This window comes from Photinus pyralis, unplaced genomic scaffold (genome assembly GCF_008802855.1).
Source record: "Photinus pyralis isolate 1611_PpyrPB1 unplaced genomic scaffold, Ppyr1.3 Ppyr1.4_LG1, whole genome shotgun sequence".
In the NCBI taxonomy this organism is placed as follows: Eukaryota; Metazoa; Arthropoda; class Insecta; order Coleoptera; family Lampyridae; genus Photinus; species Photinus pyralis.
In genome coordinates this window covers 29867593-29881031 of record NW_022170249.1, presented here as the reverse complement: position 1 = coordinate 29881031, position 13439 = coordinate 29867593, and the positions used below count along the sequence as shown (strand labels likewise).

Genomic DNA, 13439 nt, shown 5'->3' with positions numbered 1-13439 from the left:
AAGGAAAATTGCATCCTTGCTCAACTATGTCTTCCTGTCACTATGATTATTTTAAATTAATATACAAGCATACCAAAGTTATAAAAATTGTAAATTTTGTTTCTTTGTCTTCGGCTGTTCGCTTTCAGATAGATGACGCAGACGTCCTAGAATCCATTGGGATATAGTTATTTATTCCTACGATGGTTATGTCGCTCACCAATTTAAAAGCGTAGTAAAGATAAAACGATATTAAAATTTGACTGCTAACGTATTCTTTATTTAATAAAAAGGAGAAAGGCACGAATGTATAAAACAGCACGACAAATTAGGCAATTTGCGTACCACAGTTTCTCTACGAATATCACTCAACCCTTGACAGCTGGGAATTTTATTTGACGCTTAGTTTTACTGTTATTTTGCTACCAAAATGTTTTGTTTCGATTTATTGCATTAAAGTAGCACACGGTGAATGAAATATCAAGATCGGCATTTATACGCCTCAAAGTGCTACAATAAACACCATTCCTGTAAGTGTATTGAATATCCAATGTATTAAAACTTTGGCACGCTCCTAAAGAATGTTCTGCAACGTACTTCTACAATAGAAGTTTTTAATTGCAATGTCTTTACACTTAATTACAGGAAATACCTTCAAATGCACTATATTGCATCCGCGCGCCTCTCTACTAATCACTTGATCGTTTTCATCCCCCTTTTAAAAATCAATAGCTACTCCCTTTCTCAAAGCTTTTAGATTAATTATCTAATATAATTAATACCGAGTAAACAACAAGTAAACAAACATATTGGCGTCGCTAATTAACTCACATTCAATATAACAAAAACACAGTAAATTACAAGATTTCAAGAACACTATTTCGTACTTGGATTACATGTAAATTAGACGCTTTAAACGTCTGATGCAATTTGTTGAGTCATTGCATTGATGTTCCCGTCTCAGAAAAACGACACTTCAAGCACGTGTTGCTTATTAATGTCGCACGCGCTGATCTCCGTATAATGTACTTTACATAAAGGAATAGTAAGTTATTCTCAATCCATTTCACATGGAAGGATGACTATTGACAACTTTCTATATTCAGTCTCGCTTCTTGGGAAATTGTGTAACAGGTTCTGTGTTGTTAGAGAGGTTTGATTCTCGCTATCTTGTTGATTATCTTCAATTAAAAAAGAAAAGGAACAATGAAAATATATTTTTATATGATTAGCTGAAAATGTACTTAACACAAACACAAAGTGCGTTACATATTACGTTAATGCTATTGCCTAAAGAAATTCGAAAGTTCATTAGTTCAACAGAATTAACAACTTCTCCATTGCACACATTAACATGCGCTGTGAATGTGGAACTTTTCGGAATAATCCAAATTCTCCTGTATTATCGAAATTAATATGGTTAACTAAAGAATTAAGACCTTTCAAATGATGTATCACAATCCCCTACTTCTTATTTAAAAATTGAGCGGTTGCAACCCTTACTCTAATGGTAGTTATACACCTACAGATGCATCTGTCAATTCTACCGGTCGCACGTGACATGTCAAGTCTACCTGTCAAAACACCTCTCAAATCCAAACATACCCATGTTAAATGACAGAAATCATATGATTCCGCTGAATTAAGTATTTATACCATTTGTAGTAAATAAGATTAGTATCTATCGGGGAAAACTTACAAACACTGGACGTATAAATATCGGTATAGGTAGTGAGAATCTAACGAACCTACGCTAGTCGTTGTCGCAGAGTGTGCTTTAAGTAGAATCGTCCACTAGAGTATATTCCGAAGAACGAAATTACGCCTAGAGCGAGATATCATCGCAGCAATTGAAAAATTTCGACTACGCTACGCCTATTACAGGTTCTGTAGTCGGTCCGTGCACATAGACAATATCAGCTTGCAGGAGGTGGAGCCAAAATCATTTTGCATCGAAGAAGCCCGTATCTTAAAGGTATTTATGAACAATTGTTCTATGGCGTTGTAGTTTTGCCCCTTTCAGTAATTTTAGCGCGTAATAGAAGTTAACACTAGCAACGTAATATATTTCTTTAATTACCAAATATTAAAAAAAAAATCTATGTTCGACTGCTATTCAATTTTCTTCATTTATTACCCCAGTGCAATGCCCAGTCTATGGCTATAGCTTTTCCATCCTAAATCTATTGTAGATTACGGTTACTACCAACTGGTATAGTAGATTCAGCCAATGGTACTACCAATTCTATATGCCATTCTGACCTAATCAACCCTAAAAATGTTGTCATCTGTCGTTTTTGTATGAGTCAACCCAATTCGTGCCTTGGAACTAACCACGTTTTGTTGTAAAGTGAGTGATCATACGTTTTAAGTGTGAAGGATGACCGGTGGAATTTTATCGTAAGGGTGGGTACAGAATAGGGATTTGAGAAAGATATTATTGAATCAATATCCATGAATTATACAGCAACGAAACCATTTCAATTAATTTATTTTTACCACTCGCGTGTATGCGTGACATGCATGGCATCAGAACATATTCGTAGAGACGAAAAAAAGAAATTTTTTCGTAAGCTTTAACACATAAACCTTTGGCGTTGGCGCATACTTTCAGTATGTCGTGATTGAGGAGGATCAATGACTAACTACCATGAATATTACATTAGACACCAGCTTTCCTATTGATTTAGACTTTTCTTTGTCAATTATCAAGGTTAAACGTATTTTGGAAATACAAATAAATTAAATCACTAGCGATTGTGACAAACCAAACCAAACTACAACTTTTGGCAACATCCCCAAGGACGCTTGAAAAGTGTCCACATCGTTCACAATTTTCATTCACCGCTATTCCAGTTGTAGTGAGGAAATTACACAAATTAGACAAACTTCTCCAATTTTCTTAATGGGTTTTACGTTACGTTTTATAAAATCGACGTCAACGACCGCGTAAAATTTAATAAAGGTTAATTATTCCAACGTAATGTTGGATTTATTTCCTTTGTACTTCCCATTTAATTAAGCTCATTTCGCCTTCATTTGTACACGAACCGCTTCCTCTTTTTAAATAACTCAATCGATTGGTTCTATGAGCATTGTGTCTGATTAATACTGCAAGATAGAATGAGATGACAAACCGTAATGCTAATGCTAATAGTCGAACACGTGTCTAGTCTGAGTATTAACGACAAGTACGTTTCCAGGTCGCGGTTTAATTGCAAGACCGGAAGGGTTGAATACGTTGACGAGTTACATGTTATCTTGTAAATTATTAGTTTGCATGCAAACTTCATGCTACGACATCTGGATGTAATATCGAAACTTCATGACAACCTATCCCTTGCAATGCCAGTGTAAACCACTTGTACATACGTGGAAGATAAATATGTTCTTACTTATCTAATGGGAAATGGTATGTTTTGTTAAGGATTTTCTCTGCGCAATTTGCATAGGAGTTCATGTTTTTGAGGAAACCGTAAGAAATTACCAATATACGACACAGTTGAAGTTATTTTTTGACTTTGAAAATTGTTTGCTAAATAAAGAGTTTTGTGACGATTTAAAATTACCTCATAGGACCCTTCAAGAAAAACGCAATCCGGAGTAGCAGTTGCTGCTAATTAATTCCTGTTTTTTTACTAATGTTCTTATGCTAAGGTGTGAATTTGTAACGTTATGTTGGTACTGATCTACAGCTTTCAATTTGCTAGTGCATCTCTCTCACTTTACTCTTTCAAACAATTAGTCTTAATTTGTCTTTGTAATACCATAAACAAAACGAGAATCTTAGAAGATTGTCTTGTCTATAGTACATTCGATTGTTACCATGTCTGCTATATGTTCACTTTGAGCAAACGTAACAAATGTACCATGAGATAAGCTCATGGTGAAATAGAGGTAGATCGGGGTGAATAACGGGGTTCTCATACACTAACCAAAACGAATCAAAAGGAAATATAGTCATAGTAAACCGGATAGGTGCCACTTAGCCTTTAGTGAATTTCAAAAGAGAAGAGAGAATACATACCGTAAGGGGAACAAGGCAGGTTGAGATCCTGATTCTGGTCTTGATAACTAAAGAAATAAAGAAAGGTGGACAAGGTAGAACATAAATAAGAATTGATGTCACAATCGAGGGTAATTTAATAAATGACCTCAAAATATTACAAATAGGACATTGTAATATCTAGATGTGATTGTTTAAAATTAAATCTATTTTTAGGAAAAAGGAGGATCAACTCGTCGCCAGGGTCAATATCCAAACAGGCTTCCGCAGAAAACAACGGGCGGACAAATGACTATCAAAGAAATGTAGTAATTACAATTCGATTCGAACCACAGGTCCCTACCTTTTCGAAGTCAGACAGGGCGCTGTTCTGCCTTCTCTGTAACAGATAACAACACAAACCAACAAATAAGAGGGACTGTGAATAGCAATGTCCAACGTCTGACACTAAGTAGGTAAATCGTATAACGGGCGATCAAAAATGAGTTGCTGTCGAGTCGCCTTTGGAAGTTCAGGTTAAGTACGATTTCCTATGTAAACAAAAATTCCAAAGGTGACTCGACAGCAACTCATTTTTGATCGCATGGTACTAGAACTGTAAAATCTGTATTTAATTTATTTAATCGGCCTATCTTAATTTGTTCAGATAGAAAACAAAAACACACGAAAATATCACATATTTGTTGCTATGGGAAAGAAAGAATTTAATTTGCTGTCAGTTAGTTACCTTTGTGACAATCTTGGGATAGAGTAATTTTCTTGAAAACCAATTACCGATTTTAAAAAATCAAACGTCAAAATAAAGGACTTTGAAAGAACTGTTAAACAAGCTATTTACTCGATACCACTTGTCATTTAAAACTTATAAGGGACAGAGGATGAAGGGGGTGAAGTAGTTTTTGGTTAAAAAGTTTTTTCCTTTAATCAGTGGTTTTCGATAAATCCGCGTTGGGAAGTTTTCAAATGAACACCCTGTATAAGCCATATCGTTATCAAAGTATAAATCATTTGAAAGTAAAGACTGATATTGCGATCATGAGCTCTAAGTTAGGTCAACGCGGCCGAGTGATACGTAGCCAAACACGAGAAGTAGTGCACATGGTTAATCCTTCGCACACACTGATAGAACTGCAACTTTCACAAAACAGATGGTGCTCAAGTGACTGTAAGTGCTTTACGTAATAAGCTTAAAAGGGATTTGGATTGGATTGTTATTACGAAAAAACAATTAAAATGATTTTTTCTTTACGTCCAAATAATCCACCTTGTTAGTAAAAGATCGCGACATATACAACCTGTTATAAATAACTACCGAAACATTTGTTAGTAATTGGTCAATAGAAGTCGTTGATGTAATGGATATCCATTGATTGCATGATACTATGTAAACATACTTAGTGTAGTGATAATACAGTGCACGTAAACTAAGGAAAATCCTACTATATCACGATACACTATCATAACTAATATTTGGACATACCACGGTAACGTGACGTAGAATGCACGCATTGATTGCAGGATAATAAACAATAAGTAAAAATATTCATACTTGGCACAATATATTTCAGTGGTTATGTACCTACTCATACTCGTATAGTTTTTATAAATGTAGAACGTATGTATATTTTTACACATACTAGTAAAAATACCGGAAGGATGTAGAAAGTAGAGATGCTTTTGTGCGCTCCCAGGAAATTGTATTTTTCCCGGAACAATTGGCATGAAATTCAGGGTATGCTTAAATTTTAGAAATGTAAATAGTTATAAAAACTGGATCTTGTATTAGATTGGTCTGTTGCGCTGTATAATAAATAACACTTTGCTTTTAGTGATTAAATACATCCTACGTTGGCTTTGAACGAAAAATAAATGTAGAAATTCTCACTATATCAAACACAAAGGACGAAAAGAGTATGCACCTTGTAAATATTAAAAAAGTCACAAAACAAAATCCCTTTTATATGACGCATTTATTAGATTACGCTATGCAATATCATGGATCTGTTCAATAAAGGTGGAATATTATTAGATCCCGCAATCTGTGCTACTGCATATGGAAGATTTAAATTCATTTCGAGTTATTGAATGTGAGCGAGATGTTTGCCATTCCTACGATTTATACGAATCTAGTATTCCGCTCGAATATGAATATGAAACTTTTCCATCCACAATTGTCCAAACACAGAGTTTTGTTTCAATTTTTAACGAGTAATCTTCATAAATGAGCAATTCTCAAGCGAAAGACTTCACGGTAAACGTTTTGTAAAATTAATATGTAGAATTACGGCTTTAGGTATCTTAAACTACCCCTGACAGAAAAGTGTTAACCGACGCTTTTATCTAAATGACTAAATTATCAAAATAAATCCTGCTCATATGACGCACTTCATAATTTTAGTAGGTAGATAGAACCTGTGGTAGAACATACCCAGGAAGTTTTGAAATGCAACGTGTGGAATGGAATGAAATAGACATTGTAGGTATAATGAGAAGGACCTCTGACTCCAATTTACCCCATTATTTTGTAGTAGAGTTCACATAAGACTGAGAGTCTGAGAATCAGATACCCATAAACAGAGTACACAAAATGTGTTTAGTTCAGAAATAATATACGTACATAAGATAGTAAATAATAATGGGAAGCCACCCATACCATTTTCGTGTAATAGTTTGAATTATCCCCGTCTAGTCACTACGGTACAACTGAGTCCCATCTGCATAGGTTACCATCTTAGGGACCCGCAACTCTCAGGCTTCTAAAGTACGTGTAAATAATGTAACGGTTAATTTGATTTTAACTGTAGAAATTATGGTCAAGTAGGGATTGTGGTCAGTGCATGAATTTTGGTTTGCTTTGTGAAATTGATCTGAATCGAAACATCCGTTTGGTTTTGGATTGAAGAAAGCAGTTGGATGTCTTGATGCCGCTTGGCGGGATTTGATCTTTTTTACATCGATATGGTGGATTTTGGAAGTAGGTACACGGTAGATATTTTTTTTTACCGGAGATATGCAACAAAGCGGGAGTTTGGAAGTAGAGCTGGTGGTGCCCATATTCTTATTTTTTGTTACTTTAAGGTTATAGTAGATTCCGGTCAAAGTGGAACCCATTTCGTCTCCAGTATGACAGGGGCGCCCTGCTTGACACTTAGTCAAAGAAGTGACAGTGAAGGAAACTTGTGGTAGGGTGATAGCGCCAATAAATTTATTCGTGTGCTATATTCTGTTTCGGCTATTAGCCAAGTTGGCGTTGCAGTAAATGTCTTTTTCACAGTTTACGAACTCTGCAATGGATCATCATGAAAAACACAAAATGGAAGCCAAAATTGTGTAGTTACGTCACTTACTTTTTGCCAATGCGTGACGGAAGCTTTTATTTTGGATTAAATTTTTCAATTTTCTCGCAGAAATAAGTAAAGTATACTTTTTTCTGGTTGTAAAAAATATCAAGGACCTGCAGTGTCTTCCAAAATAAAGTTTGCTCATGATGATGTAAAGAATTTGTCTGGGTAATGGCAGTTAACGTAAGATGAGTCATTTTTAATTAGTCCTTTTCAATGGGCTGTTGTTCTTTCAATCTTTGATGCGTCAAGATAGCGGCGATCGGGGTTCTTTTTAATGGGTATACATTATTCCATTAGTCAGCTCATTATGAGATATATCCACCTTGGAATCTGCTTAATTTCAATTTCCTTAATTACATATTAACGACCTTTACAACCACCTGTGGAATGGTAATAAGAAAGATACTAACCAATAGAAAATTTAGACATCGCCATTTTGGGCGTGCAAAATTTACTCAGTAACTTTAAAGAGGGAACAATTCAGAGTTGAATGAGTAGATAGATGGAATCTCTCAGAGAACGAGGAGAGATCGCAAGTCAATTCCGTTAAAAAAGGGGATTTAGATTTTCGTGGTGAAAAATTGGAATTAGTTGATTCCTTCCCAACGATAAGTTTAAACAAAAAAGGTAGTTCGAGAAGAGTATGTTGTCGTGTAAAATTTTCCGTTATTAACCGGAGAAATTGTGTTTTAATACAAATATAATATTAATATTATGTGATAAACCGAACAGTAAACTTAAAATTCTTTAAGTGTAGAGTTGCAAAACTAAATAAATAAACATATTCTTTGAATAAAAACTTTTCGCCATATGCTACGCAGTGGGACTACCGAGTGGCGAAATGGTAACTAAAACTGTCGATATTTTCAGTATTAAACTTAGTTCAATCGGTCTCATTGTGAGATACGTCTTTGAAATCATTTTTTGTGCAAACGCTTATTGAGGATTTTCTCCATTTAAACTAAACAGTAACAATGTTCATTTAACGGAGTATAAGCAAAGTACAGTCTTGGAAGTTAAATTTTCATTGACCACTAAAAAACCAAACACCGAAATCGAGCCTATTGTAATTAAGAAAAATTGCCTTTGAAATAACAACCATTACCAGAAAAATTCATTATCGGCAAGTTTCTAAATACATTTTTCCTAAAAAAACGTCTCAATTCCACTGCTGTCCTGTTCATTCCGTAAACGAGAAGACTTGTAGTTCAAGGTTATTTCTATTTGTTTCTGTTTAAGATGTCAAAATAAATATTGAATACCTTTAAGAACTATTGTAAAAATAATATGTATAAAATTTAACGTAAAAACTTTCAATAGTCGTAAAGGATTCAACCCATTTAAAATTTCGGACATGAAGAGCCTGTTGAAGTTGGTGTATATTCCAGATTTGTTTTTTGTTCAAGAATTTAAATTTTATTCCTGAATTTCAATATATCAATTCCCCCAAATTCTTGAATTTCCATTTATTGTTAGTATTTTTTCATTTATATAAAAAGTGAACGGAAGGATGTCTATCATGGGGATCTCCGAAACCATAGAAGATGCGACGATGGTCAAATTAGACAAACGATGCGCAATTAAAAGAGTTATTATCGTGTATTGAAATTCTTGTAATATAAGTGAATGCACAGTGGTTATAGAATTCTTTAAGGAATATAAACTGATGTGTACACATTAACTGTCAATTGCCTTATTGTTACTCTGATCATTTTCTTTTCATTTCATCATCGTGCTTTACAGAAAACTGACCTCAAAGGAATGTGGGCACAACCGTTTTACATTACCGCTTTTAGCCATACGAAAATATCTGTTTTGTTTTTAATGACCAACGATTTTCCCCAATAGCGTGAAGGGAACCGCCTTCTTAGCAGCGTTGCTTAGAGTGGTATGCTACTAAATCGTCTACAAATTTTATAAAAGAAAATCTTGCAAATCAGGTACTTCCAGGACAACACGCACGACCTCAGGGTGAAGTTGACGCTCCAAATTTTCTTATATGCTTTATAATCACACAATTATTAAGTGGATACAACCACCTTTTGGGGGAAGAAAGGTGACTTACCCCTAACTATAAAACATTATCACCTTATATTTCAAAATAGCGTGTTCATCAGCTTACGAATCCTCGTTTCACGTTTATTATAAATTAAGCGCAGGAATTTTCCTGAATATGCGTCTACGCAACGGCTCAGGAGCTTTTGCGGTTTTACCTCGGTTAAATTAGAAGTTCTGTATATTAAACTTCAATGAACTTGATACTCTTGCCGCAAGAAGCGAATCTAGATTACATACTTACCTATTACGCAGTCATACAATAGCAATCCTAATAACTCATCTTTGTTTAGAACGAGAGGGTGACCAAAATCAATGAAAAATAATGGGCAAAATGAAGCGTGTGATCTTTAAAGAATTTTTGTTTGTGTACCCACGACATTAGGTATCCAAGAGCGACATTTATTTTTCGTCAGCGGAGTATCTCATTAGTCATTAACCATTTTCATATACATATAAACGTGAAAGTGTACTAAGTTCGTTTTCCTTCTTATTTATTAACATTAAGGGAAGCACTCTCTACGACCACTAAATATGAACCTACCCCTATAAAAGGCAATGGCATTTTCCAGTCATGCAACCGTAATTTATGTACGCGGCTGTTCCTGGTCGGTTGATCCTCATAAATGACATCGCGGATGACGTACACTCCTCCTTAAAGGTAACTTGCATAGTTTCTAGAAAGGAGAAGGAAAGTCAAATTGCGCATAATGAAAGTGGCCGGAAAATAGAAAGAGATAAATTACTTTTAAAGTATACACACGTGTCGGCAAGGGAGAGTCAATAGAAAAGGATCAATACTGCAAGGAGCATTTTAAAACAAACTGTAAAATTTCCGCTATACATGCCCGACGCGGAAGCTCTAAGAGATCGCAGTTGCTTCTTATTTCTTTGGGTTTTACTTCCCACTCAAATGCGAAAGGTGGCATTTCAATCAAAATGGGGGAGTATCGATAATTCATCAGCTTATAAATGAAATACAAAACCTTTCTACATTGAAATGTCTAAAATTGGATTTTATTTGAGTTCAAATAGAGGCCAGCGATATATTGAGTTCATTTTTTGTCTTATTTGAATTTCTGTTTGTTTGTAACGTATACAGTAAATATGTACCTACCTACACAGTGTTTTAAACAAAAAAGACTAGAGTGCTTGCTAACTTCGACAATTCGACGGTGTGTCTTTTTTCAAACGCGCGCTTTGGAGTTGTCACCGCAAGAATTTATTAATCATCACCAGGTATTTGCTTATACACTGTACTTCAAACAATGCTGGGAAAATATTCTGTACGTAGGTACTCTAGTACTAAGTACTACACAACTTCTCGTATTTGTTCGAAAACAAACAAAACAAAAAGCGAATCTGTACGAAATCATAAATGAAATGAAAATATCCATTTCCCTTATACCTACCTTTATTTCTTGCTACAGTGAGTGTCATACAGACGCATTTACGAGATCCCCATACTAAACATCGGGAAAAACTCACTCCGTATATCATTTGAATTTAATGTCATTGTTGATTTTATTTAGAATTATTTATTTAATAATGTGTAATTTTGTTTAAATAATCGCGTAGTATTTTGATTTGATTAGGGATATTTGGAAATAATGTTTTGATAGCATTATTTCATTTAAATCCAGCTGTTGCGATAAGAAATTTGTTATCGCTGCGTAAGCTAATTAGTTTCAAGATAAGTAGGTTTCATCCATAAGAAGACACAGGTGTTTCGCTCCGAGGACGCAAATTCAAGTAGATGAGTGACTTTTTTTGTGGTGGATATTGAAACGTAGCCGCTTCAACTGTTGTGGTGATTAGCAGATTGGCCGTATTTGAGCGTATTGTGGCAAGGCAATCCGTCTTGCCAGTTGTAATAAAAGATGTTTATTACGTCGCGCCGAGTAAAATAAATGTCGAAAGTTGAATAAAAGAACTGAAGTTTATGAAGAAGTGTTGTGTCTATCGTGCGTTTGTCACTTATGTGAAGCCTTTCCCAGTACGCGATAAAGGAAGTTTTTCCACCATCAAAGATCCAATTTTACATCTGTAACAATCTGTAACAAACCCAGTGTTGTCTAAATCGAAATTTAAGTCAATCAACGAAGTGAACTTTACATATGTCTCCATTATCAGTCGTTAGGTATGTATTAGGTATAGTATAAAATCGACTGACTAATAACTTATTTCTATAGCTATCGATTTCGGGGGTGTTATCTCATCATCAGGCTTTAGCTGAAAGTCATTTAAACATTCAATTTACATTATGTGAGATTGTTTATATGCACATTTACCGTCAAAGTATGAAGACGTAAGATGGTAATGAACGGAAGATCATGTTAAAATTCCTCAGAATCATACACAGAAACACTAAAAAATCGATAACATTAGTAGTCCAGTCAAAATATATAAAAAAAGGGGTTTTGCTGCAAAAGGTCAAGGAGTTATGAAAGTCAGGAATTTTTTTTAAACGCCTTTACTACTGTATATATTTAGTTCGTTCTTTTTGAATTGGGTAGGTTATGCCTCTGGAATCTGAGCCAATAAAAATCTTGATTTATTAATTGGTATTTATTGTTCTTGTTTTTACAAAATAAATTTGTTTACAATTGTCAAGGCCTAATGTCTATATGTATAAAACAGTGCAGATAGAAAAACAAACAAACAAGTTAAATAAACAGACAAACAAACACTTAGACGTGTATAATTTACTCCAGAAAATCGGCCGAAGGCCAACGATAGCTTAAGAATTCATTTATAGAGTAAAAACTTTTTCTCAATAGAAACTTTTTCAAATTGTGTTTAAAAATCGTGTATGGTAGCTTTGTTATGTCTGTAGGCAGTTTATTTAAAAAGCAGGGACTATAATAATTTGCTCCGTATCTGCTACGTTGCAACCTGAGGTACTGACTCCTCACGAGATTACCACCCCTGGTGCTATATCCATGTATTTGGTTTTGAAATGTGTAAGAATCTCTTTGTTGTTTAGCGTGTAACAAACACACGTATATATATATATATATATATATATATATATATATATGTTCAATTATCAATTGAGGTACATTGTGAACTAACTTGTGTGACTGTTTCTAATGTAACTGTAATATGCATTTATCGCTCTCCAAACGGTGACTTTGACAAATTTATGAGTAACATTGAACTAGTTTTAAATGTTGTCTCCAATTGCAGTCGCGTTATCATTGCAGGTGACTTCAACATTAAATTTAACTTAAAGGATAAATTTGCTACCATGTTTTGTGATTTATTGTCTACATTTGGATACTCACAAACGATATTTTCTGCCACTAGAGAAGGTAATTGCCTGGATAATATTTTTATTAATTTTGATACTACATCAATCGAAACTAGCGTACCTGAAACCGGTCTCTCTGACCACTTAGGACAGACCATTACAATTCCAAAAATTTTTTTGGAGTATATAAATGACAACAAAATTGTAAATACTAGTTTTAGATCAATCACTGCCAAAGGATCATACCTGCTTTATATGTTGCTAACTAGCTGTAATTGGGACTTTCTCGATTCGCATGAATTAAGTTGTGATATAATGTTTGATACATTTTTTAAAAAATTTATAGATGCGTTTGTAGTTGCATTTCCTTTTAAAAAATGTTATGTACGATCTCGCGATAATAAGGTCGTGTGGTTCAATGAGAAATTAAAACGCATAAGAGATCGAGTGGCTTTCATCAACGATGTTTATCGAGTTGATAAAAGCTATTTTGTACAACGTGAAAAAAAGCGACTTCGCATGGAATATAGGTATGCCATCAAAACTGCTAAATGTTTAGCGAATGACAATTTTATTAGTAATTCAAGTAATCCTGGCAAAGCCGCTTGGCAGGTAATCGATTCATTCAGGACAAAGCCTAGGAACAAGACAAACATCAGCATTGCTGCAAACACGTTTAATAGTCACTTCGTATATTCACAGAGTGCAGTAAATTCTGATTCTCGTACTACACTCAGTCATGTCAAGTCATATAAAGCGAATACTTCTTTAAATCCTAAAAATAAATTCAGTTTTCATAAGG

General features: G+C 34.5%; 1 protein-coding gene across 2 annotated transcripts in view; it reads right to left on the bottom strand.

Moving 5' to 3' along the window:
* LOC116169688 (adenosine receptor A2b-like) overlaps positions 1 to 13439 on the bottom strand; it is a 149766-nt gene that overhangs the window by 90609 nt on the left and 45718 nt on the right. The window lies entirely within an intron of this gene.